Below are 25528 nucleotides of genomic sequence, written 5' to 3'. Positions count from 1 at the left end.
TTCTCCAGTGCATGAAAGTGAAAAGGGAAAGTGAAGTCGCTCACTCGTGTCCAACTCTTAGCGACCCCATGGACTGCTGCCTACCAGGATCCTCCATAAATGGAGGGTTATCATTTATTATCTTGGAAACGACCTGGTATAGATTTGTTTGTGGTACTAAGTCAGTAACACTCACACCCATACAAAAGACAATGCAAACTGGAAAAAATGTTGGCAGCCTATATATCAAAGACCTTGTTTCCCTGATAAATAATTTCTACAAATCAACAAGAAAAAGCAAACAAAGTAGAAAAGTAAGCAAAGTATGTGACCACAATTTTCAGAAAAGGAAATACAAGAGACTCTTAAAAGACATGCTCAGTTGTAATTGAGACTGTTAGGATATGTCATATACAGAATAGGTAAGTTTGGGTAAATAGAGTTACAGTTAGCATCTTAGATGCAAAGTTGACCATTATTCTTTCTTGAGATTTTGACATTTGCTTCCCTCCCTTTTGTCCAAAGCTGAGTGATTTTTTTCCCAGCTTCACTGAAGATCAAGAAGCAAGGAATTTGCATTTGTGGAAGCCATGACCACCTTTCAAGTTGAGTGAGAAATCCCTCTCATCCAAACTATCTAATTTTTGGCTTTTGGCATCACCTTACTTTGCCCATAGAAGTAGGTGCAACGACCCTTGTCAACACATTTCATTCATTCTTGCTGGTTTTTTTTTTTTGGACATACCACCATGTAGCTTGCAGGATCTTAGTTCCCCAACCAGGGACTGAACCTGCGGCCCTGGGCAGTGAGAGCACAGAGTCCTAATCATTAAACCGCCAGGGAATTCCTCATTCCTGGTTTTAATGGCTGTATATCATTGGATAATCTGAGTTTCTTCAAAATTGTTGCCTTATTCTGGCTTTCCCTTTACTTTCTCGATTGTTGTAAAAAGGTTCAAGCAGAATTCATTCTATGATAAATATGAAATGTCAAATCAGAAGAGAGTGTGCTGTGCTGTGCTAAATCACTTCAGTCGTGTCTGACTCTGTGTGACCCTGTGGACCGTAGCCTGCCTGGCTCCTCTGTCCATGGATTCTCCAGGCAAGAATCCTGGAGTGGGTTGCCATGCCCTTCTCCAGGGGACCTTCTCAACTCAGGGATCAAACCCAGATCTCTTATGTCTCCTGCATTGGCAGGCAGGTTCTTTACCACTAGCACCACCAGTAGAGAATATTATGGAATAAATATTAGGTTTTAGCTAATCATGTGAATAAAGGGTTAAACCCTTCCTACACACACATGTACACACATACATATTGCACTTTATGTTATCTACTGTAGGTGTAGTCTTTGATTCAGCAGTTCTACTCATTTACTTTATAGAAATAATCATATGTGTGACTAAATATGGGCTTCCCGGGGGGTACACTGGTGAGGAACCTGCCTGCCAATGTGGGAGGCATAAGAGACTTGGGTTTGATCTCTGGGTCAGGAAGATCCCGTGGAGGAGGGCATGGCAACCCACTCCAGTGTTCTTGCCTGGAGAATCCCATGGACAGAGGAGCCTGGTGGGCTACAGTCCATAGAGTCACAAAGAGTGGGACATGACTGAAGCGACTTAGCACACATGCCATGTGTGACTAAATATATATTTACCAGAATGATTGTTGTTAAGTTCTATATTAAGCTTCAAAAGGAAACCAAAAAAGTAAACAACCAAACAACCTCCCCTTTGATATAGGATTGCAAGATTATTTGATTGAACCAACTGTAGAATATACAAAAAGGACACAGATTACAGCTACTAAAACACCCCAGGTAGCTTTGTTTGTATGAATAGGGAAAGTTTATAATATTAAACCTGGCACAGAAAAATGTTTATAGTATGATCCCATTTTTGTGAAAATATTTTTTAAATACCTGGTAGCTCAGACAGTAAAAAATCTGCCTGTAATGCAGGAGACCAGGGTTTGATCCCTGGGTTGGGAAGATCCCCTGAAGAGGGGAATGGCAGCTCACTCAAGTATTCTTGCCTGGAGAATCCCCATGGACAGAGGAGCCTGGGGGGCTACAGTTTAAGGGGTTGCAAAGGGTCGGACATGACTGAGCCACTGACGCACAGACACGCACACGTGATAGACTCATGTCTATGGAAGATTACCTCTTCAGTTTTTGAGAATGAGAATTATGAAGTGATTTTGCTGTGGACGTTTCATTATTGGTTGTATTTTTTAGAATGGATTTTAACAAGAGCAAAAACGTGAAGAGATTGCCAATTTGAAAAATAACTATCCTTATAATTCTTGAATGTGGAGTAAATTTGTAAAAAAAAAGTTTCTCTTTGTCTCATACAGTCTCTTTTCAGACATTAGCAGGGAACAAGGCATTTCTAGAATTCGTGTCTTCTCCATTTTTCTATTTAGTTTCAGATATTGTTAAATCCGTGAATGAGTTATGAGAAGTGTGTGAGTTTGGGTATATGGTTTTGCTTCCAGGGCACATCAGCGAGGTATAAATATCATTCCGATTAACTCAGGGGTAACTTAACAAGCCATGGAAAATTGAGCCTATTCCATCTTTTTGCCACATGGGATCCCACTGGTAATATTATCCCAAACCTCACATTCCTTGAACTTTGGCAGTTATGGATTCTGTCTGAAATTCAACAGATCAACTTCCTGCCGTAGTTTAGTTACTTAGCACCTAGTGTTGGGGAGATCGTTTTAAATTTCAAGTGAGTAGACCAGTCTTGAGCTGTCACTCTCCATGGGACTGACCTGGGGCAGAACTTAGAAATCTCACAATACCCGGGGTGGGAGATCACCGAGTTCAGTCTTCATTAGACAGATGAGGACAGTTGAATCCATGACTTCCTGTCAAGTGGAAAAGTTAAACATGATGATTTATAGGTTCCTTCTGGCTTACAATTCAGAGATTCCTGTTTCCTAGTCCAGATCACGCTTTCCATCCCTGTGGATCAGGTTATTTTCCAGGAAGCTACATTCTTGATTTTTTGGCCACAAACCATATATTCACCGGAGTCGAAGGAAAATGGTAGTTCAAGAGTGCAGGCTGAACACTGAACATTTATTTATTTATTTGTTTAACCTTTTTATTTTGTATTGGGGTATAGCTGATTAACAAACAATGTTGTGATAGTTTTAGGAGAATAGTGAAGGGACTCAGCCACATAAACACATGTATCCATTCTCCTCCAAACTCCCCTCCCATCCAGGCTGCCACATAACATCGAGCAGAGTTCCATGTGCTCTACAGTAGGTCCTTGTTGGTTATCCATTTTAAATATAGCAAAAGAGAGTATTTTTTTAATTAGTTAATTTATTTGGCTGCATCTGGTCTTTGTTGTGGTGCAGCATGCAGGATCTTAGTTCCTCTACCCAATTGGAACCTGCTTTCCCTGTGCCGGAAGTCCCCTGAACACTGAACACTTATTATTTTAGCAGAAAAAGGCATGTGAAGGTACAGTGTAATGGTTGCTTTGGTGGTTCCAAACACTGTTTCACTGCTGGCTGAGTATCATGGAGCCTCTTTTAAGGGCCAAGCTTTGTGTCTTCAACATGACAGATAGGAGCCTCGCCTTCATGAAGCTAGAGGAAGCTAGGACAAGGAATCGCAACCACAGTTACCTGTGAGTGTTCTGAGCAATAAGTGCTATGAAAGGACTTCAGAGCTTCTGCTCTGTGCTCCGACAGTCTGAGCTCTGCACAGAGGAGTCCAGTTGAGGGATCAGACTGGAAGCAGAAGTCCATACACTTTCCCCAGGCCGCCTTGTATTCGCCAAAAAGAAGCAAGCCTTTAGAAATCCATCCCTCTGTGTGTGCCTCTGCAGCCCCCTGTGTTTAGTGGCTGCCCTGTAGGATACTGTTTGGAACACAGGGTCTCACCTAGTGGTGGGGACCAGCTGAAAGAAGAGTGGTCCAGGCAGAGCCCTGCCCAAGGCCCCAAATCCAGGAAGGCTTTTGATGATGTGAAAGAAGGTGTTTGTGGCAAGTATGTAGCCAATGGGACGGCAGGGCTAAGGGCTTGGACTGGAGTGATAGGCAAGTCCACATGGTGATGGCCTTTTAATTTTGGACTTTACATCAAGAGCGATGGAGAACCATTGGATAACAGAAGAGAGAAACTTCATTTAAGCTTCAGTGAAACTCTCTCACTTCCTCCTTTTGTCTCATTCTAGTCAAAACCCTTAATCTCATACTGGGATTGTTCCAGTAGGTGTGGGGGAAAAAATTGCAGGCTCTCACCTTTGTATTTATTTGAGAGGGTGTTCAGCATGCTTGCTAAGTCACTTCAGTCATGTCTGACTTTGCGACCCTGCAGACCGTAACTCACCAGACTCCTCTATTCATAGAATTCTCCAGGCAGGAATACTGGAGGAGGTTGCCATGCTCTTCCAGGGGATCTTCTGGACCCAGGGATTGAACCCAGGTCCCCTGTACTGCAGGCAGATTCTTTACCACTGAGCCACTGGGGAAGCCCACTGCTCAACACACACAATGTAAACAAGGTTTTAAAGCTTTGATGTCAGTAAGTAAAAGAGATGTGAAGTCCTCATACCATCAGAGCACATGCTGGTCACAACCGATTTGTTTCTGGTTTTGAAAGAGGACCCAAGCAAGTGCTATGGCCTGGTGTTGGGTGATCAACTAACTGACCCCCTTCCGCTCCACCTTCTGGGGGTTCAGCTTGCATTCTCTTCATTGTCACGATGAGTTGTGCGTGTTTTATGGGCTAATCCATGCTTTACCCTCTGCTGGTACATTTGGTGTGAAGCTTCTAAGCTAGTGAACAGCTAGGGATGAATATGGAATCACTTCTTCAATGATTCCATATGCCAGCATTTTATTTATTTATCTTGTTGCTCATCTGGACTGAACAACCAGATCCAGTGTTCACAAATACTTTGGCCAAGTGATTCCTTATTTACATATTTGTTTTTGAAAAGAGACTTCAAAAGAGGGATAATAAAAATGGACAACTCTCGGGATTGTTTCCCCTGCCCTGCCTTCAATTGAAGATCAGTAAAACAGAGACCTCTGCTGGTTAAACTGGTCTAATAACCTGGCATTGGTCTGTGGCCATTAAGCTTTCACAGGTATTAGCAAATGGATTCCTCACAGTTTATTTATGATCTCAGCTCCCAACTTGGGTTCTTTTGGAACTAGTCTAAGTAACAGCCCCAATCACAGTCATTTCTGCTTCAGTCTTTGGTGTTAGGCTTCCATATTTCTGAAAAATAATAGCCCTAAGTGTTAGCTGCAGCCAAAACCCAGACCTGAAATACCTCCCACAGCTTGTCTTCTGTTTCCTTCCTTTCCTGCTTTTTACCTCTCTTCCTCCTCTCTGCCAGTGAAATAAAATAAAACACATCTTCACTCAAAAGAGAGAACTGCTGATGGAAAGTGAGAAGGAGGGAACAAAACTCTTATCTCTAGCTCATCCTTCCCTGGCTCTAGAGGCCTGGGGCCCAGGGTTGGGGTTATATACATGAGAAGAGCTGTGAATCCCATTAGCATCTTCCGATGGAAACGTGCAACCGTGGGAACGTGAGTTGTATGTAAATGGAGACCAAGGACACTGCAGAATGTAGAGTGGAATTATGTGGTAGGAGAAGGGGACTGTCTCCATAAGACCTTTTGTCTGTCAACAGTGTAAAACCATGATTTGTACCTGCTGAGTGCCAGGCCCTGAGCCAAACCGGTGATGTACCTTAATTCTGTTTCCTGCTTTTCTTCTCTATCGATGATTTTAACACCTTTCTGTGAAAAAAAATAATGCGAAGGACTTAGGACAAGGCCCACGTAAAAATAATCGCTGTGTGTGTGTTTGCTATTTTAGGATTATATTTTTTCTCTGGAATAAGGCTACAAGCATTATTCTACAATGCTGCTATTCTACATTATTATTCTACATCCTTCTATAATGCTACAATGCTGCAAGCCTTGCACATGAGAAAAGGCTTTCCTGTGCTCACTAGAGTACGTTCTAAGCTCCCGTCTAGAACAGCGTCTCCAGCTCTTCGGAGCAGAGCAGAAGAGGTTCCTCTGGTGTGCCGCATTTCTTCCGCACAGTGGCCCCATCTCCTGTTTTCCCAGGTCTAACCTACTCTCACTCCTTTATTCACTCTTGTACTTTCTTTCTTTAAAAAAATATTTATTTGGCTGCCCCAGGTCTTAGCTGTGGCACACAGAATCTTCGATCTTCATTGTAGCATGTGGGATCTCTAGTTGCAGCATGCAGAATCTTTTTTCCCAGGCCTGCTGCCTTGGATGCGCAGTCTTAGCCACTGGATCACCAGGGAAGTCCCCATTCTCATACTTAAATAACCTCTTCTGGATTGACTGAAGCACAAGTGTCAGTATCAAGTTATATTATTATCATATAATATGCTAATGTTAGTATCAAGTAATGATCATTTTAATGCTCATTAATGCTTAGCTTGTCTAGCCCATACTTCTCTGAGAAAACCGAGGTCCAGAGAGGTTGTCAGTGGCCCAAGTTTACCCAGTCAGCTGGTGGCTGAGGCAGGGCTGAAACCCAGAGCTCCTGGACCCAGCCCTTCCTGTATAACACCTGCACTATGCTTGGTCTGCAGTGTGCAAAAGATGGTTTTTACTTGTACTTTCTGCTCGTCTCTGGGGTCGCCTGTCACCCAGTTTTCTGGAGCCCCCCAGTCTCCCCTGCTGCACTCAGGGAACCTGGGCCCTTCAGCACAGTCACCAGGCAACTTCTCTGACCAGCTCTGGGGCTGGCTTTCTCCTTTTCCTCAACTGCTCTGGCCTTTTTAGGGCACTAACAAATCACTTGAGTCACAAATTTACCAAAAGGTGTTTGTAGACTTTTATCCTTCTCTGCAATGTCTCCTGGCCTTGGCATTTCTAGGCTGCTGGATAGTGTTGAGTGTGTGTGTGTATGTGTGTGTGTGTGTGTGTGCTGTAAGCTTCCGTGGATAGTGTTGAGTACGTGTGTGTGTGTTTGTGTGTATGCTGTAAGTTTTCGTGTGTTAAAAGTTGTGCAGGTGTGCTAAGTCGATTCAGTCATGTTTGACTCTTTACAACCCTATGGACCGTAGCCCACTAGGCTCCTCTGTCCATGGGATTCTCCAGGCATGAATACTGGAGTGGGTTGCCATGCCCTCCTCCAGGGGATCTTCCCAACCCAAGGATCAAACCCCCGTCTCTTATGTTGCCTATGTTGGCAGGCAGGTTCTTTACCGCTAGCGCCACCTGGGAAGCCCCTGTTAGAAGTTGACTTACACTTCTTTGAACTCTCCCAGCTCCGTCAGCATAATACAGTGGATTATACTGGAATTATAGTGTCTTAACAGTATAAATCTCTCTCTCTCTTCCTCTACATATATTGAGCTTCCCTGGTGGCTCAGATAGTAAAGATTCTGCCTACAATGCAGGAGACCCAGCTTCGATCTGTGGGTTGGGATGATCCCTTGGAGAAAGAAATGGCAGCCTACTTCAGTATTCTTGGCTGGAGAATCCCATGGACACAGGAGCCTGGCGGGCTACAGTCCATGGGGTCCCAAAGAGTCTGACATGACTGAGCAACTAACACTTTCACTTTGACACACACACACAGGAGCCTGGTGGGCTATAGTCCATGGGTTGAAAAAGAGACACGATTTGGTGACTAAACATCAACAGAAACATACATATCTGAGTCACTTTGCTGTTGACTTGAAACTAACATAACACTGTAAATGAACTATACTTCAATTACAAAAATAAAGAAAACCCCAGAATAATTCTCTACCTGGGGATTTTAGGTACTGTGGTAAACCAGTTATAGAGAGATTTTAAAGCATTTTAAAGAGTTACAGTTATACCTTATAGTTTCTAATATGGTGCCCTGGGTATACTGTTACAATCTACTGAAGTTTTGTAACTGATAAATCGTCCTACTTCTGTACTGCTGCCAAATTAATTCATTTGTGGATCGGGCAGTTATTTAAAGAGGGCTCATGAAGTATGCTGGACTGTGTTAGGCCCCGAAGGTGTTTGAAAAGAAGTTTGACATACTGCCTATCTGTCGCCTTCTGGCTGCCTAGAAGGTGGATAAGATGGATGCAACTTGAGGCATCCTTTGTTCCTGAGGATAGAAGGTGCATTGTGGAGCAGAAAGATACAGGAACTCTAGGCGATGCCATACCAGCTCTGCTTCGCTTATCTCCAGAATTCCTTTAAAAGAAAAGAAGCTTTTATCTTGTTTAAGCCACTCTTATTTCTGGGCTCTGTTACTAGCTGCCAAATGCAAAGCTTAACTGATATAGAAGTCCTTGAGGAGTTTTGAGGAAGGAATCGATTCTGATTGGTAGCTATGAGAGAGATGGATTTGGGGAGGCGGGAGTTCCGGGGCATACAAAGAGATAAAGTTGGCTTGGCAGGTGGGGACAGATTATGGGGAGAGCTTCTGAATGAGGGGAATACACGTCGATCTTACACAGGATCATTGGTTTTGCTTTTTTCCCAGGACACTTCTGCTCAACTCCAGTTATATAGTTGTTATTTAAATAGGTAGTTATTGAGTCATTTGCATTCTGCTCTTGTCCAGTAGCCTGAAAGCTTGGGAGATTGAGAAGATGGGTACTATTCCGTGTCTTAAAAAGAAACAAGTGAAAATTGGAATGGGAAGACAATATCAGTGTTACAGTAAAGTGAAGTTAGACCACCTTTTCAGAACTCCTGCAGACATTTTCAAGGAAGGGAACTTTTGTTACATGTGATTGTCTAACCAGGATTCAAAATGTATCCACTACTGGATAGCAACTGTAAACAGTATTTTAAAAATACATCTTGGAGTACTTTGCTGAGAAAAGATAATTTTATGTGCTAAAAGTTTCTAAAGGGGGAAATTTATATTTTCTTAACTTACTCTGAGCTTCATGTAATCACACAGTAGCAGCTGCCTCATCATGTAAACTTTTCGCCCTGAGGTTGGGTAGGTAATTTCACACCTCTTAGATTAGAGGACGTTTAACTATTGTTTACATGGATTATAAACATGAGAATATAGCTATATAATAACACAGCTTTCCTCTGAACCAGATGTGCTAACAACATCACAATTTCTGTTTCCTTAAAAATGGGTTGGCATTTCCAAAGTTCCTTCTAAATCTGACGTGAACAGGGAATTAGAAGTCATAACACAACTGCAAATGCCAAGGTCCCTTAAGGCAGTGGCCTTCAGCCTTTCTCCCCCTGCATGTGGAAGGGCTGGTGTGCCCAGTATTACCTGAAAATTCTTGCTCATGAATTATGTCTTACCACTCTTTCCCCTCTTTTGGAAAAAATACACCTAAAATGCAAGCAACTGAATAAATATTAGGCTATAGCCTGGACCATTTGTTGCAAACTTCCATACTTTTTTCTACCAACTCAACTTTAATAGTCACATAGGATTATTCCCAGTTTACAGTGGAAAGAAATATTAAAAACGAGTTCAAATGTTAGGTTTTGTTTTACACCTCCCTAAAGTGCCTGGGTTGCATTTTGCTCAGCCTGTGTGCAGGAAAAAGCCCCCAGTAGTCTGATAAGCAGATGTTTTCTCTCCAAAGTTAAATAAATAATAACAGTGGCCAACATTTATGAAACTGTGTGTTAAGACACTTATCTCCATGATTTCGTTTAATCCTGATGAAATTCAGAGAAGTAGCTTTATCGATGAGAAAGCGGATTCTGGGAGCTATGGCTCGAGGTCACATTAAACCACTGAAAAAAGCTCAAATTTAGGTCCTGCTGACTCTTAGGCGGTCTTTAGAGGTTTTTTGTTGTTGTTCTTGTAAATAATCTCAATATGAACAAGGCCAACTGGCTCAGGGTGACACGTGATCCCCAATCATTCTCTTTCACTTTCTGCCAGAATGGAAGACGGTCTTGTGATTTAATATTTCTGGCCAGCAGTATCTTGCTGCCTACGGAAAAATGATATTCCTGAATCCTTGATAACTGTTTCACTGGACACAGAAACAAAGCTTGGAATGTCTACAGGAATACCGCTGTTTCTGTGTACCTGTCTTTCCTCCGGCAAGATGGAAAGAATGGTATCACTTTAGAAAGCGGCTTTGGGAAGAAGGAAAACCAGGGATGCTGCTTGGCTATGATAAGTAGACACTTTGACGGGCAGGCTCCGCTTACCACTGGACATTTTAAGATTTGGAAGCCCCTTCTTAAGGGATGAAGGTAGGAGAACCAGAGAAGGGCCCAAACAAGGAGATTGGTTGGCTGCTTGATTGATTGACTTGAGATAGGAAGAACTGTGGGCCTGCCTCTGAGCTTCCCAGGTGGCTCATTGGTAAAGAATCTGCCTGCCAATGTAGGAGACGTAGGTTTGATCCCTGGGTTGGGAAAATTCCCCAGAGGAGGAAATGGCAACCCACTCCAGTATTCTTGTCTGGGAAATCCCATGAACAGAGGAGCCTGGCGAACTACAGTCCATGGGGTCATAAAGAGTTGGACACACTTTCACTCTGATTTAAATATATAGTGTACAACACATTATTATGCATTGTATATAATTTAATAGTATAACATCGTGTAATAATATAATTAATATTATTAAGGGCTTCTCTGGTGACTCAGTGGTAAAGAATCTGCCTGCCAATGCAGGACACACAGTTTCCATTCCTGAGTTGGGAAGATCCCTGGAGAAGGAAATGGCAACCCACTCCAGTATTCTTGCCTGGAAAATCCCATGGATAGAAGAGTCTGGTGGGCTGCAGTCCATGGGATTTCAAAGAACTGGACACAACTTAGTTTCTAAACAGCAGCAACAACAGTCTTCTCTTTGCTTCCCTAAGGAACACTCAGTAAGCACTGGATCTGTGGCAGACTGGTTGCAGGAAGCCCTGATCTGGTCCTCTAGGCAAAGGCAAGAGCAAGATAACCCTAAACAGCCTGAGTGGTTTCGGTGGTCAGAGTGAGGGGAAAGGAATGGGAGGATGCAAAGCAGTCTTTGAAGAGCAGGTCTTTCACTAGGGGTGGTTTGCTCAGGACTCAGGAATTCTTCTGGAGAAGGCAATGGCACCCCACTCCAATACTCTTGCCTGGAAAATCCCATGGTTGGAGGAGCCTGGTAGGCTGCAGTCCATGGGGTCGCAAAGAGTCGGACACGACTGAGCGATTTCACTTTGACTTTTCACTTTCATGCATTGGAGAAAGAAATGGCAACCCACTCCAGTATTCTTGCCTAGAGAATCCCAGGGATGGGGGAGCCTGGTGGGCTGCCATCTTTGGGGTCGCATGGAGTCGGACACGACTGAAGCGACTTAGCAGCAGCAGCAGCAGTAGCAGCAGCAGGAATTCTTCAGAAAGGATGCAGGAAGAAGCTACTCCTCAGGGGAGTCCAGGAAAAAGAGCAAGGAGAGGACATCTATCTTATCCCATCTTCAGTTCAGTTGCTCCGTCGTGTCCGACTCTGCAACCCCATGGATCACAGCACGCCAGGCCTCCCTGTCCATCACCAGTTCCTGGAGTTTACCCAAACTCATGTCCATCGAGTCGGTGATGCCATCCAACCATCTTATCCTCTGTTGTCCCCTTCTCCTCCTACTCCATCTTGGGTTCCATTAATTTGCTAGAGCAGCTCACAGAACTCAGGGAAACAGTTCACTTACCAGGTTGCCTGTTTATTATAAAAGGATATAACTCAGGATCAGCCGAATGGAAGAGAGGGGACAAGGTCGGGAAAGAGGGTGGAGCTTCCACACCCTCTGCCAGCATGCTCCTCTCCCCAAATCTCCATGTGTTCACCCGGATGGTCTCTGAATCCTATCTTTTGGGGGTGTTATGGAGACCTCATTACAAGGGCATGATTGATTACATGATTGACCATTGGTGATTGATTCAGTCTGGGGTTGGAGGGTTAGAGAGGATCCTCTCCCCTCCCCCATAGGTCAGGGGAGTGTGACTGAAGGTTCCAACCATCTGGTCACACAGCTGACTTCTCTGGCAACCAAACCCCTTGTGGCTCAGCTGGTAAAGAATTCGCCTGCAATGCAGGAGACCTGGGTTCGATCCCTGGATTGGGAAGGTGCCCTGGAGAAGGGAATGGCTACCAACTCCAGTATTCTGGCCTGGAGAATTCCATGGACTGTATAGTCCATGGGGTCCCAAAGAGTGGGTGGCAACTTTTCAAAATATATCCCTCCCCTACCTGTTCCCTGTTCCGCCTCTGCATCTATTCCCATCAGTCCTTGCTCTCTCTTAATTTGCATAGTATATTCATAGACATTCCTGCATTCAGTTTTAGCAGCTGGAGCATTGTATTTGTTTTCCTTGGTTCTGTTCTGGTTGGAGGCTACACATTATTCTTTACTTGAGGAACAGGGAGAACAATTCAAAAATGAGGGGGGCGTATTGTAACACTGCTTAATAATCTGATACAACGTGGCCCATGCTCAGAATTTGAAGCCTGTTTTCTTCGGGGCTGGTGTGTTATACCTGCTTCCTGGGGCCAGTGCCTCATTCCTGAGCACAATGAGAGTGCTTCACTCGGGTCCCTCAGTCGTGTCCAACTCTTTGCCACCCCATGGGCTATAGCCCACCAGGCTCCTCTCTCCATGGGATTCTCCAGGCAAGGATACTGGAGTGGGTTACCATTCCTTTTTCCAGGGGATCTTCCCAACCCAGGGGTCAAACCCAGGTCTCCTGCATTGCAGGCAGATTCTTAACCGGCTGAGCCACCATGAGAACCAGGCCATGCTGGTGTGATATAGCTGCATTAGTGCTTGGCATAATCTATTCTGTGGCCATATGACTGAGTCATTAACAGAGCTAAAATAACACGTCCATGGTGCTCACACATGGTACAAGGAGGCCCATTCGTACAAAGTTCAGGCAAATATCTATCTGAGGAGTTCTGTTATGTCAGTTTTCTTTTTCTCCTCCTTTCCTTTTAGGTTGCAATAAAAACGTATTGAGGGCTCCCCTGGTGACTCAGTGGTAGAGAACCCGCCTGGCAATGCCGGAGACACAGGTTCCATCCCTAGTTTGGGAGGATTGCACGTGCCATGGGACAGCTAGATCTGTGGGCCACAGCTATGTAACCAGTTCTCTAGAGCTCACGAGCCACAACTGTTAAGCCCATGCGTTGCAGGTACTGGAGCCCATGCACCCTAAAGCCTGTGCTCTGCAACAAGAGAAGTCACTGTAATGAGAAGCCTGCACACCACAGCTGGAGAGTAGTCCCCATTCACTACAGCTAGAGAAAGGCCACACACAGCAACAAAGACCCAGCACAGCCATAAATAAATGCATAAATCTTTAAGAAGATGTGTTGAGCACCTACTGTATGCTAGGCATTAGGTAAAATACACACACACACACACACACACACATTATTTAAGCCCTCTAAGAACTCAGAGGTGTATGGTGTTTGTGTGTGTGTGTGTGTGTGTGTGTGTGTGAAGAGTACATCATGAGAAACACTGGGCTGGAAGAAGCACAAGCTGGAATCAAGATTGCAGGGAGAAATATCAATAACCTCAGATATGCAGATGACACCACTCTTATGGCAGAAAGTGAAGAGGAGCTAAAAAGCCTCTTGATGAAAGTGAAAGAGGAGAGTGAAGAAGTTGGCTTAAAGCTCAACATTTAGAAAACTAAGATCATGGCATCTGATCCCATCACTTCATGGGAAATAGAGGAGGAAACACTGTCAGACTTTATTTTTTTGAGCTCCAAAATCACTCCAGATGGTGATTGCAGCCATGAAATTAAAAGACGCTTACTCCTTGGAAGGAAAGTTATGACCAACCTAGATAGCATATTGAAAAGCAGAGACATTACTTTGCCAACAAAGGTCCGTCTAGTCAAGGCTATGGTTTTTCCATTGGTCATGTATGGATGTGAGAGTTGGACTGTGAAGAAAGCTGAGCGCTAAAGAATTGATGCTTTTGAACTGTGGTGTTGGAGAAGACTCTTGAGAGTCCCTTGGACTGCAAGGAGATCCAGCCAGTCCATTCTAAAGCAGATCAGCCCTGGGTGTTCTTTGGAAGGACTGATGCTACAGTTAAAACTCCAATACTTTGGCCACCTCATGTGAAGAGTTGACTCACTGGAAAAGACCCTGATTCTGGGAGGGATTAGGGGCAGGAGGAGAAGGGGATGACAGACGATGAGATGGCTGGATGGCATCACCGACTCGATGGACATGAGTCTGAGTGAACTCCAGAAGTTGGTGATGGACAGGGAGGCCTGGCATGCTGCAATTCATGGGGTCACAAAGAGCTGGACATGACTGAGCAACTGAACTGAACTGTGTGTGTGAAACCACAGTATAATGAATTCTGAACAATAAAATAAACTTGAACAACCTTCTGTGAGAGTATACAATGGGAAAAGATAACTGCAAAGGTTTGGCTGAGGAAATGTGATTTTATGTATTGGAGGATTGGTAGGAATTTGCCTGGTCAAAACCCAACAAACAAAAAATGTAGAAGGATAGTGCATAGGGCTGAACAGAATCCACAAAGGCACTAAGGCATGGAGGAAGATGATTGGGAAACATGATGTATAGGCTGGCGTTACTACACTTGGGGTATGTATTCTAAAGTGAGTAGGAAGAGCTGTTCCATAAAAAACGGAGGGGCTGACGCTGGAAGAAAGGAGGAGAGCTGGACAAACAAAATGAGCAACATCCACCACCTTGCCCACCATGCCTTGTCAGTTTCACAGAGCTCCTGCGAAGATCCTGTTTTTACAGTTAAGAAAACTGTAGTTCTGAGAAGTTGTGTAACTTGCTCAAGATGACATGTTTCAAGTGGTGGAGAATTTTGGATTAAAAAAAATAGATTTACCTGTTAACCAAAGCTAGAGTAATTGGGAGAGTGATGTATATTAAAAGGATAGACAGAAAGACCAGTGGGACAGAATACACAGTCCAGAAATAGATCCATCCATGTATTGTCAACCCGTTTTTAACCAAAAAGGAAATCCAGTTTAATGTAGGAAGGATGGTCTTTGCAATGGTGTTGGAACAAGTAACAACCTATATGGGAAAAAAAAGATGAGGGTGAAGGAAATGGGGAAGGAGGAAGAGGAAGTCGAGAAGGAGGAAGAAAACCCTGCAACCAATAATACCTTTTATCTTATGCAAAAGTCACCTCAAAATGGATCACAGATCTAAATGTAAGATTTAAAACTATAAAACTTCTAAAGAAAACATAGGTGGAAAATCACTGTGACTTTGGATGAGGGAAAGAATTCTTAAATATGACACTGAAGGAATGATCCATGAAGAAAAAATTCACAGTTGAACTTCATAAAAATTAACAACCTTTATTGTGTGAAAGACACTGTTAAGAGAATGAAAAGACAAGCCACAAGCTAATAGGAATATTTTCAAATCACATACCTGACAGAAGACATATGTATAATATATGAGAACTTTAAAAACTTCCAAAAGGAAAACAATGCAGTTAAAACTGGGCAAAAGATTTTGAACAGGTACTTCATGAATGGTGAATAAATGTATGAAAATATTCTCAACATCATTAGTTCAGTTCAGTCACTCAGTCGTGTCCGACTCTGCGACCCCATGAATCGCAGGACGCCAGGCCTCCCTGTCCATCACCAACTCCCGGAGTTCACTCAGACTCACGTCCATCGAGTCAGTGATGCCATCCAGCCATCTCATCCTCGGTCGTCCCCGTCTCCTCCTGCCCCCAATCCCTCCCAGCATCAGAGTCTTTTCCAATGAGTCAACTCTTTGCATGAGGTGGCCAAGGTACTGGAGTTTCAGCTTCAGGACCATTCCTTCCAAAGAAATCCCAGGGCTGATCTCCTTCAGAATGGACTGGTTGGACATCATTAGTAATAATGAAATTATAAATTAAAACCACAGTGAAATAATACCACACGGCTGTTAGAACAGCTATAAACCCAATCCAAATCAAACTGAAACAAAACAAAAAACTGACAATACTGCATGCTGGCAGGGGTGTTGAACAACTGGAGCTCTCATACATTCCTAGTAGGAGGGCAAAACAGTACAGTCACTTTGGGAAAGAATTTGGCAGTTTCTTATAAAGGTGAACATACACTTACCATATAACCCAGTAATCCTAGGTGTTCACCCAAGCGAAATGAACACTTAAGTTCACACAAAAAGACTGTACACGATTGTTTATTGCAGCTTCATTCATAATCACCCAAACTGGAAACCCAAATGTCCATCAGCAATTGAATGGATACACTGTGGCACATGTATGCAATGAAATACTACTCAGCAATAAAAATGGAAAAACTGTTGATAGATATGATAACATGGGTGAATCTCAAATGCATTTTGCTATGTGAAAGGAGCCAGATCCAAATACGATCTGCAGATCATATGGTTCCACTTAGGTAACTTTCTCAGAAAGCAGAAATAAAGAGATGGATCAATTGTTGCTGGGGGCTTGGTGTGACAAAATGTGCTGGCTACACAGAGGCAACACTAGGAGATTCCTTGAGCTAATACAACTGTGTTGTACCTTAGTATCGATGGAGGCATACTGCTGCTTCACTTCTGAGTCAAGATGCACACGTTTCTGCATTCTAGGGAGCTAATAGTAAGAAATTTTAACTTCTGTTTTTTGATTATATTGAAATAGTCGTACCTACCCATTGAATTCTCTGTAAGTGCTTTTGACCTTTTGCAGCACAAGTTGGAAATTTCAGTCATTGACAAACCTAGAAAATTCCATCACAGATAAGATGTGGCATGGAGAATAATGGTTGGTCTATGGATTTCCCAAGTGGTGCTAGTGGTAAAGAACCTGCCTGCAGGAGACATAAGAGACTTGGGTTCAATCCCTGGGTTGGGAATACCCTCTGGAGGAGGGCATGGCAACTATTCCAGTATTCATGACTGGAGAATCCCATGGATGGAGCCTGTCAGACTACAGTCCATAGGGTCGCAAAGAGTTGTGAATGCAGTGACTTGGCATGCATGAAAATATATTCTAACCCTTGGAACCTATAAACATGTTACCTTAAGTGGTAAAAGGGTCTTCATGTTTCATGATTAGTGTTATGGATCTTGAGATGGGGAGAAGATCTTGGATTATCCAGGTGGGCTCAGTATGATCAAATGAATCCTTAAAGGAAAAACAGAACCTTTTCAGCTGTGGTCAGAGGTTACATGACAGTGAAAGAGTGGTCCCTCCCTCTTTCACATCCTTGCTCTGTTTTTCTCCACAGTATTTCTCACCACGTGGTAGGTAGAGTGGTGACTCCCCAAAGATGCACGCATCCTAACCCCCAGATTCTGTGCCTATGTTTCGTCACATGGCAAAAGGGAGATCAGGTTGCAGATGGAATTAAGTTTGCTATTTTGCTGACCTTCAAGTAGGAAGATTATTTTGGGTGATCCAGGTGGACCCAGTGTCATCACAAGGGTCCCAAAAAGTGGAAGAGGAAGGCAGACGAGGTCAGAGTGAAGTGATGAGAGGATTCAGTTTGCTCTCGTTGGCTGTGAGGATGGAGGAAGGGTCATGAGCCAAGGAATGCAGCAGTCTCTGGAAGCTGGAAAAGGCAAGGAAAAGGAATTCTCAGGACTTCCCTGGTAGTCCAGTGGATAAGACTCCATGCTCCCAATACAGGGGGCCCAGGTTCCAGTCCTGGTCTCAGAATTAGATCCCACATGCCTCAACTTAGAGTTTGCATGCTGCAACTAAAGATCCTGCATACCGCAACTAAGACCTGGTGCAGCCACGTTAAATAAATAATCATTTATTTTATTTTTAAAAATGAGGATTTCCCCCATCGACACCTTGATGTCAGCCCAATGAGATGGGTGTCAGACTGCTAACAAGAGACTAAATCTGTGTTGTTTCCAGCCACCAAGTTCGTGGTAATTTGTTACAGGGGCAATAGAAAATGTATTATTCTTAAGCATAACGAGAAAATATTGAGTAGGGAACTACTTGGTTTCCTGGTCCCTCAACCTTCAACTGTGGGCAGGGTATCTATTTGTCCATTCTCAGAATCATTGCCACTGGGATCAGTTCTATGGCTGCAAACTTAACAGGATGTTTATCTTCTCAGTTTATTTATTTGTATCTTCATTGCTGGGAGCAGGCATTTTCTAGTAGCGGCAAGTTGGGGCTACTCTCGAGTTGCCATGGGCATGCTTCTCATTGTGGTGGCTTCTCTTGTTGCAGAACACGGGCTCTAGGGTGCGCGGGCTTCAGTAGTTGCAGGACATGGGCTCAGTAGTTGTGGCTCATGGACTTAGTTGCCCCTCAGCATGTGGAATCCTCCCAGACCAGGAATCGAACTGCATTAGCAGGCGAATTCTCACTAGGGAAGTCCCGTGATGTTTATTGAGTATAAGATTTACTGAGTATTAAATTAAACCGTGCCCACTGCCAGTAATATTACTGAAAAGCCTTTCCCACCTCCTGCTCACAGGTGGTGTGGCCTCACTTGAACCCATTTGAGGTCACGTCTGCTCTGCATCAAGAGTGATGCTCCTGATCTGAAGTTTTCCCTTCACCGGACACCACTGCAAACTGGTCCCTACCTAGACCCACGCTGGCTTCACTCTGACATAGATTTATCTTCCCTCCGCTCTTTGCTGGCTTGGAATTTTGCTTTATGCCTGTGTGACATGGGGAAAATGTTTTAAAAGGGTGTCCTGGCAATACCTCCCTTCTTGTCCACAAGGAAGAATGAATGCTTTGTGTACTCTGCTCACTAGAGGGCCTTTGTTGAAGTAAGCAGGGTGATTGGCAGTGAGGAGAATTAAAATGCTGAGAGGAGACCGAATTGTTTTACCCACCAGAGAATGAGGAAGAAAATAGTATCTTGAAGAGAAGAGGAAGTAGAAATGGGTAAACCCTAAGCTGTGGAGTTTTTGAGGAAAGAAACTCAAGGAATATTTCAAAGGAAGGTTTTCTCTGTAATATGTAATGTCATCTCTATAGGGCTTCCCAGGTGGCTGGGTGGTAAAGAATTCCCCTGCAATGCAGGAGATGTGAGTTCAATCCCTGAATTGGGAAGATTCCTTGGAGAAGGAAATGGCAACCCATTCCAGTATTCTTGCCTGGAAAATCCCATGAACAGAGGAGCCTGGTGGGCTATAGTCCATGGGGTTGCAAAGAGTTGGACATGACTTAACGGCTAAACAACAGCAGCAACAACAGTCTTCTCTTTGCTTCCCTAAGGAACGCTCATTAAGCACTGGATCTGTGGCAGACTGGTTGCAGGAAGCCGAGGCTAGTCCTCTGGGCAAAGGCAAGAGCAAGATGACCCTAAACAGCCTGAGTGGTTTCAGGTGGTCAGAGTGAGGGGAAACGGATGGGAGGATGCAAAGCAGTCTTTGAATAGCAGGTCTTTCATTCGGGGTGTTTGCTCAGGACTCAGGAATTCTTCAGAAAGGTTGCAGGAAGAAGCTACTCCTCAGGGGAGTCCAAGAGAAAGAGCAAGGAGAGGGCATCTGTTAGCCCGCTTCCTCCCGCTTCCCTTTCCCTTGGCCAAAGTTCACCCTAGGAAGACTTAAGTCCTCTGATCTCCCAGGTGGCAGAATCTGGCCACTCTGTGTCCATTTGGGAAATTAACTTCACAGCATGTGGTGTGGCCACTTCATTCAAATCTGGAAGTGGGGAGTGACTCTAGTTGGTTTTGTCAAAGCAGGCATTGCAGTGTACCCTCATCGCTTCGTGGTGGGTGCAAAAAGAAAGGACAGGAGAGGTAATGGAGGGAAGCTGAGAAGGCTAAAAACATTTGTGTCTGTAACTGAGAAAAACGTGTATTTAAATTTCTTAAAATTAATTTGTTTTGGATTGTAGTTGCTTTGCAATATTTTTTTTCCCCTGCTGTATGGCAGAATGAATCAGCTATAAATATATATACAGCCCGTCTTTTTGGAATTTCCTTCCCTCCCATTTAGGTCACCACAGAGCACCACGTAGAGCTCCCTGTGCTGTCAGTAGGTTCTCTTTAGTTCTCAGTTTTATACATAGCAGCGTATGTGTTGACAGTCCCAGTCTCCCAATTCATCCCCCCATCCCCTTCGTCCCTTAGTGTCCATATGTTTGTTCTCAATGACTTTGTCTCTATTTCTACTTTGCAAATAAGATCATCTATACCATTTTTTTGTGTATGGATGTACGAGTTGGACTCTAAAGAAAACTGGGCACCGAAAAATTGATGCTTTTGAACTGTGGTGTTGGAGAAGACTCTTGATAGTCCCTTGGACTGCAAGGAGATCCAACCAGTCCATCCTAAAGGAATTCAGTCCTGAATGTTCATGGGAAGGACTGATGCTGAAGCTGAAACCCCAATACTTTGGCCGCCTGATATGAAGAACTGACTCATTTGAAAAGATCCTGATGCTGGGAGAGATTGAAGGCGGCAGAAGGGGACGACAGAGGATGAGACGGTTGGATGGCATCACCAACTCGATGAGTTTGAGTAGGCTCCAGGAGTTGGTGATGGACAGAGAAGCCTGGCATGCTGTGGTCCATGGGGTGTCAAAGAGTTGGACACGACTGAAGGACTGAACTGAACTGCATACCATTTTTCTAGATTCCACATATATGTATTAGTATAGGATATGTGTTTTTCTTTCTTTCTCCACTTTGTGTGACAGTCTCTAGGTCCACCCATGTCTCTACAAATGACCCAATTCCATTCCTTTTTAGGGCTGAGTAATATTCCACTGTATATATGGACCACGTCTTCTTTATCCATTCCTCTGCTGATGGGCACTGAGGTTTCTCCCATGTCCTGGCTGTTGTGAATAGTGCTGCAATGAACATTGGGTTGCAAAACTTGTATTTAAATGTTGCTACAAATTGCGAATTGTGTTTTAAGTGCAAGTGTTTTCATAAAGGCACAGAAAACTGTTTGAAAGAGTAGGAAATCATTTCCGTATGCGGCCAGAGAAATCTAAACTTTAGACTCACAGATTATAACTGTAGCATCCCCAGCCCACCATGTAGCAGCTTCTACCATCTTGTTTTTTTTTTGTTTTTCACCCAAGTCATACATACTTATATTTTACTATTTAAAAGAAAATTTAAACACAGCCTTGTGGGTGAAGGGAGTTGCATTAGTGTGACACCTGGCTTTTTGGAGGTCCCTTTCTTAACTCGGCCCTGAACTGAAGGAGGGCATGGTTTACTTGGCACATTTGTGGGGAGTAAAGTAAGCTTGCTCAGCTCATCCTTGTCCCCTTCCCTCTTCGGCACCAGCCAGCATGAGGTCTACTCTGGGAGCAGCTGACCCTCTCATTCCCATCAAGACAAGTGTACTTTAATCAGAGTTCCTGGATCCTGCTCTAGGACTTGGCGTCAGGAAGCTCTTCTCTCATAGTAAACCGAATCCTGCAACCCAGCTTTATCAGGAGTTAAGTGGTCATTTGGTTTTCTTCTTCCATTCTGTTATCTCATTTTTTAAATTTGCGTTTAACTCAGAAAAGGAGGAAGGGTGCTTTCTACTGGATGCCCCTTCAGTGTTCCCACGTTTGAGGCACTGACTAGAAAACTGATATGTGAGAAATAAGAACAGTCAGGGAGAAGCAAGTGAAAACACGTGGAGTGATCAAGGCTTCCGGAGTGGCTAAAGGTTGGTGTTGGTCCTGGGGTCTCGTTCTTGAGTGTGTGCAGGACATCGTGATTGTTTGTTTTAACTGAACATTGATTTACAGTGTTGATGTTTCATTACCTCTCTACAGCAAAATGAGTCAGTTACGCACACACACCTTGGTCACCTGATGTGAAGAGCTGACTCATTGGAAAAGACCCTGATCCTGGGAAAGATTGAAAGTAGGAGGAGGAGGAGGTGACAGAGGGTGAAATGGTTGAATGGCATCACTGACTCAATGGACATAAGTTTGGGCAAACTTCAGGAGACAGTGAAGGACAGGGAAGCCTGGAGTCCTGCAGTCCATGGGGTCCCAAAGAGCCGGACCTGACTTAGCCACTGAACAACAGCAACAAATATGTATACATATATATATGCACATAAGATTTTTATATGGGCCATATGTTTAAAGTCTTTATTGAATTTGTTACAATATTGCTTCCTTTTTTGCTGTGAGGCATGTGGGATCTTCACTCCTCTACGAGGGACAGAACCCAAACTTCCTTCATTGGAAGGCAACGTCTTTTAACCGCTGGATTGCCAGGGAAGTCCCTATACATTCTTTATTTATATTCTTTTCCATTGTGGTTTATCACAGGATACTGAATATAGTTCCCTGTGCTATGCAGTAGGACCTTGTTGTTTTTCCATTCAATTCCATATATATATATATATAAGCTTACATCTGCTAACCCTAACCTTCTACTCCATCCTTCCCCCAACCCCCTCACCCTTGGCTGTCACTAGTCTGTTCTCCAAGGACATTTTGCTCTTGGCAGTTTGTGTAGGCATATATTGGACCAGGTAGTTGTTTTTTTTTTCTGATGGTGCAGTTGGCTTTTAAGAGCTGTGGCTGGGGAAAAAGACCTTGGAAAAGGCACTCAGAGGTTGTAAGTGGCCTTGGCAGGGGCACAGGAACCAGGAGAGGAACTTAGCAGGGGCCAGCGAGCTGAAGAGGCCTTAATAAGCAGTTACAGCTGGGGCAAGGATTCAATTATAAGGAGAAAGAAACAGTCCCTTCATACACTGTCCTTTTAGATATTAAAGGAGTGGGAAAATATTGGCCATTTTTTAAACTGCGGGGCAGCTGGCTTCTCTCTGGACTGCAGAGCATTAGTGAGAGATTAGTTTTCAATGTGCTAGTGCTAGGCCTAGGCAGGTAAGATAAACAAACAGCTCTACTTAAAATTCTGTTTTTATGTTGTTTTGAACCATCTTCAAGGGCAAAAGAGGGCGGGGTGGATGGACCTAGTTTGAATTCCTGTGGCCCAAGAATTATTCCCTCTATTTTTGTCCTCAAGGCTACTAGAAACTAGCTATTTAGTTACGATAGAGAAATCCTCCCCAGGTAATGGTTTACCTGTGTAGTCACTCCTTCATGCCTGACTCTTTGTGACCCCATGGACTGTAGTCTGCCAAACTCCTCTGTCCATGGGATTCTCCAGGCAAGAATACTGGAGTGGGTAGCCATGCCCTCCTCCAGGGGATCTTCCCAATGCAGGGATCGAACCCATGTCTCCTGTGTCCCCTGCATTGCAGGGGGATTCTTTACCCACTGAGTCTGGGGAAGTCCCTAAGGATTCCACAAAAAGAGGCTGTGGAAAGAGCTATTGCAGTGCAGGAAGAGAACTGTTCACTGGTTACTGTGGGAGCTCTGTTAGACAGGGTTCACCTTCCCCTCAGCCCTGTGGTGCAGGCACCTCAAGTTGAAAAAGGCTGTGAAAATGAAAAGGTTTTGAATATCTGAGTGGGAAAGAACAGCTGCTTCAGTAAAATCTGATGACTGAGGTGTTGCTCCTGCACATTTCTAAACTTTGCAAGACAACATCCCCGCGAATACCTGGCTGGAGAGAGGAGACCGTGTACATAGGTGGAGCTTCCACATATGTACATGCAAGGTACTTACGGCAGAAATGAACCCGTCGCTAGGAGATTTCTCCTGAATAGATTTGGATGCACAGACCACAGCATCTGGACTCTTGGTATCAATCAACCAGCAACCCAGTGAAGCTGCAATCTCTCCAACAGTCTTTGATAATCCGGAGTACTGGTTCTGGGTATGTCTTTTGTTTGAGATACCTGCAAGGAAGTGGCTTGTTTTCTGAATAGGGTGTGGAGCTAGTACCGTAGTCCTTTTGTGCATGCATGCCAAGTTGCTTCAGTTATGTCCGACTCTTTGTGACCCTCTAGACAGTAGCCCACCAGGTTCCTCTGTGCCTGGGATTCTCCAGGCAAGAATACTGGAGTGGGTTGCCATGCCCTTCTCCAGGGAGTCTCCCTATCCAGGGATTGAAACTATGTCTCTTACACCTCCTGCACTGGCAGTTGGCAGGCGGATCCTCTACCACTAGCACCACCTGGGTCCTTCTGTACGTTCTACTAAATCTATCTTTAGGGAAAAAAGGTACATCACAGACTCAGCTGGTGGTGTTATTATTTTCTCATTGAGAGGCCCTGTAAGAACTGTCCCCATTCCAAAGAGATGCAGCTTAACACATTATTGACTGGGGGATTTTTGCAGAAGCGAACACCTGTGGCTGGTGTTTGTTGTGTAAGTGAATATCGAAACATTCAGGTATTAATACGTCTCTGGTCAATGAATTGTTAAATTGCTAGATGATCTCTGACTCCACTCAAGCATTGAAATCCTCTCCAGCTGAGAGCAGAACAGCAAGATGGGGGGATGAATTTTGGACTTTAATTTCTTTGAATTTTAACTCGTAAAAGCAAGATAATTTTATACTGAGGTTTACTTTCTTTGAACTTTAATACCTCAGGATTTTGATTTCATTTTTTGGATGTTAATTTCTTCCTAGAAGTTTAGTAAAGGGAAGAGGTTTATGTTAAAAATTTTCCCCCCCTCAACATTATTGGCATTATGTTATTGTATTGAAGTTTCTTTCTTTCTTTTTTTTTAGGTCTTCTTGGTTTATTAAAATCATGACTCTGAGAAGAAAGACTATGAAAAACTTGGTTATAAGAAAAACTTTGATGTTCTTATTTTACTGAGGTATAATTAATATGACATATTAGTTTCAGGTGTACAACCTAATGATGTGATACCTGTATATATTGTGAAATGAACACCACAATAAGTCTAGGTAACATCCATTGCCACACGTAGTTGCAAAATTTTTTTTCTCAAGATGAAACATTTAAGATCTATTCTCTTAGCAGCTTTCAAATATGCTATACAGTGTTAACTATGGGTTTCCCTTGCAACTCAGTGGTAAAGAATCCGCCTGACAATGCAGGAGACACGGGTTCGATCCCTGGGTCGAGAAGATCCCTGGGTCGAGAAGATCCCCTGGAGAAGGCAACCCACTCCAGTATTCTTGCCTGGCAAATCCCACAGACAGAGGAGCCTGGCAGGCTACCGTCCACGGGGATGCAAAAGAACTGGACACGACCTATCAACTAAACAGCAACAATTATTAACTATAGTCACTGTGTCATATACACACCCTTAACACTTATCTTTGGAAGATTGTAACTTTGACTATCTTCACACCTTTCACCCAACCCCCCACCTTGGCAACCACCAGTCTCTTCTGTCTATAAATTCATTAAAAACAATTCTACCTGTGAGTGAGATCATATGGTATTTGTCTGGCTTATTTCACTTAGCTTAATAGTCTGTTTATCTTCCATTTAAAAAAATTCATTCATCCGTTGGTGCACCCTTACGTTGCTCCCATGTCTTGGCTGTTGTCAATAATATTGCAGTTAACATGAAGTGCATGTATCTTTTCAGGTTAGTGTTTTGTTTCCTTCAGATAAATACCTGAATGAAATTACTAGATCATATGCTAGCTTTATTTTTAATTTCTTGAGGAACTTCCATACTGTTTCCCATAGTGGCTGTACCAGTTTACATTCATACCAACCGTTCATAAGGGTTTGAATTCTTCTATATCCTCACCAATGCTTGTTACTTTTTGTCTTT

At 43.6% G+C, this 25528-nt stretch overlaps 1 long non-coding RNA gene across 2 annotated transcripts in view; it reads left to right on the top strand.

Annotated features, from left to right (window-relative positions):
* LOC138435963 (uncharacterized) overlaps positions 1–25181 on the top strand; it is a 30730-nt gene extending 5549 nt beyond the window's left edge. The window contains exons 1-3 of one of the 2 annotated variants that reach the window (XR_011255307.1): positions 21168–23639; positions 24501–24592; positions 24810–25181. This is a non-coding gene — a long non-coding RNA (uncharacterized lncRNA). Of the gene's footprint in view, positions 1–21167; positions 23640–24500; positions 24593–24809 lie in introns of those variants that run through there. The other variant, XR_011255306.1, reaches the window with a different exon arrangement.
* Positions 25182–25528: the final 347 nt, after the last annotated feature.

Source organism: Ovis canadensis, chromosome 3, assembly GCF_042477335.2.
Source record: "Ovis canadensis isolate MfBH-ARS-UI-01 breed Bighorn chromosome 3, ARS-UI_OviCan_v2, whole genome shotgun sequence".
Classification (NCBI taxonomy): Eukaryota; Metazoa; Chordata; class Mammalia; order Artiodactyla; family Bovidae; genus Ovis; species Ovis canadensis.
Note: the sequence above shows the minus strand (reverse complement) of the source record. Positions and strands in the feature narration are given on the sequence as shown.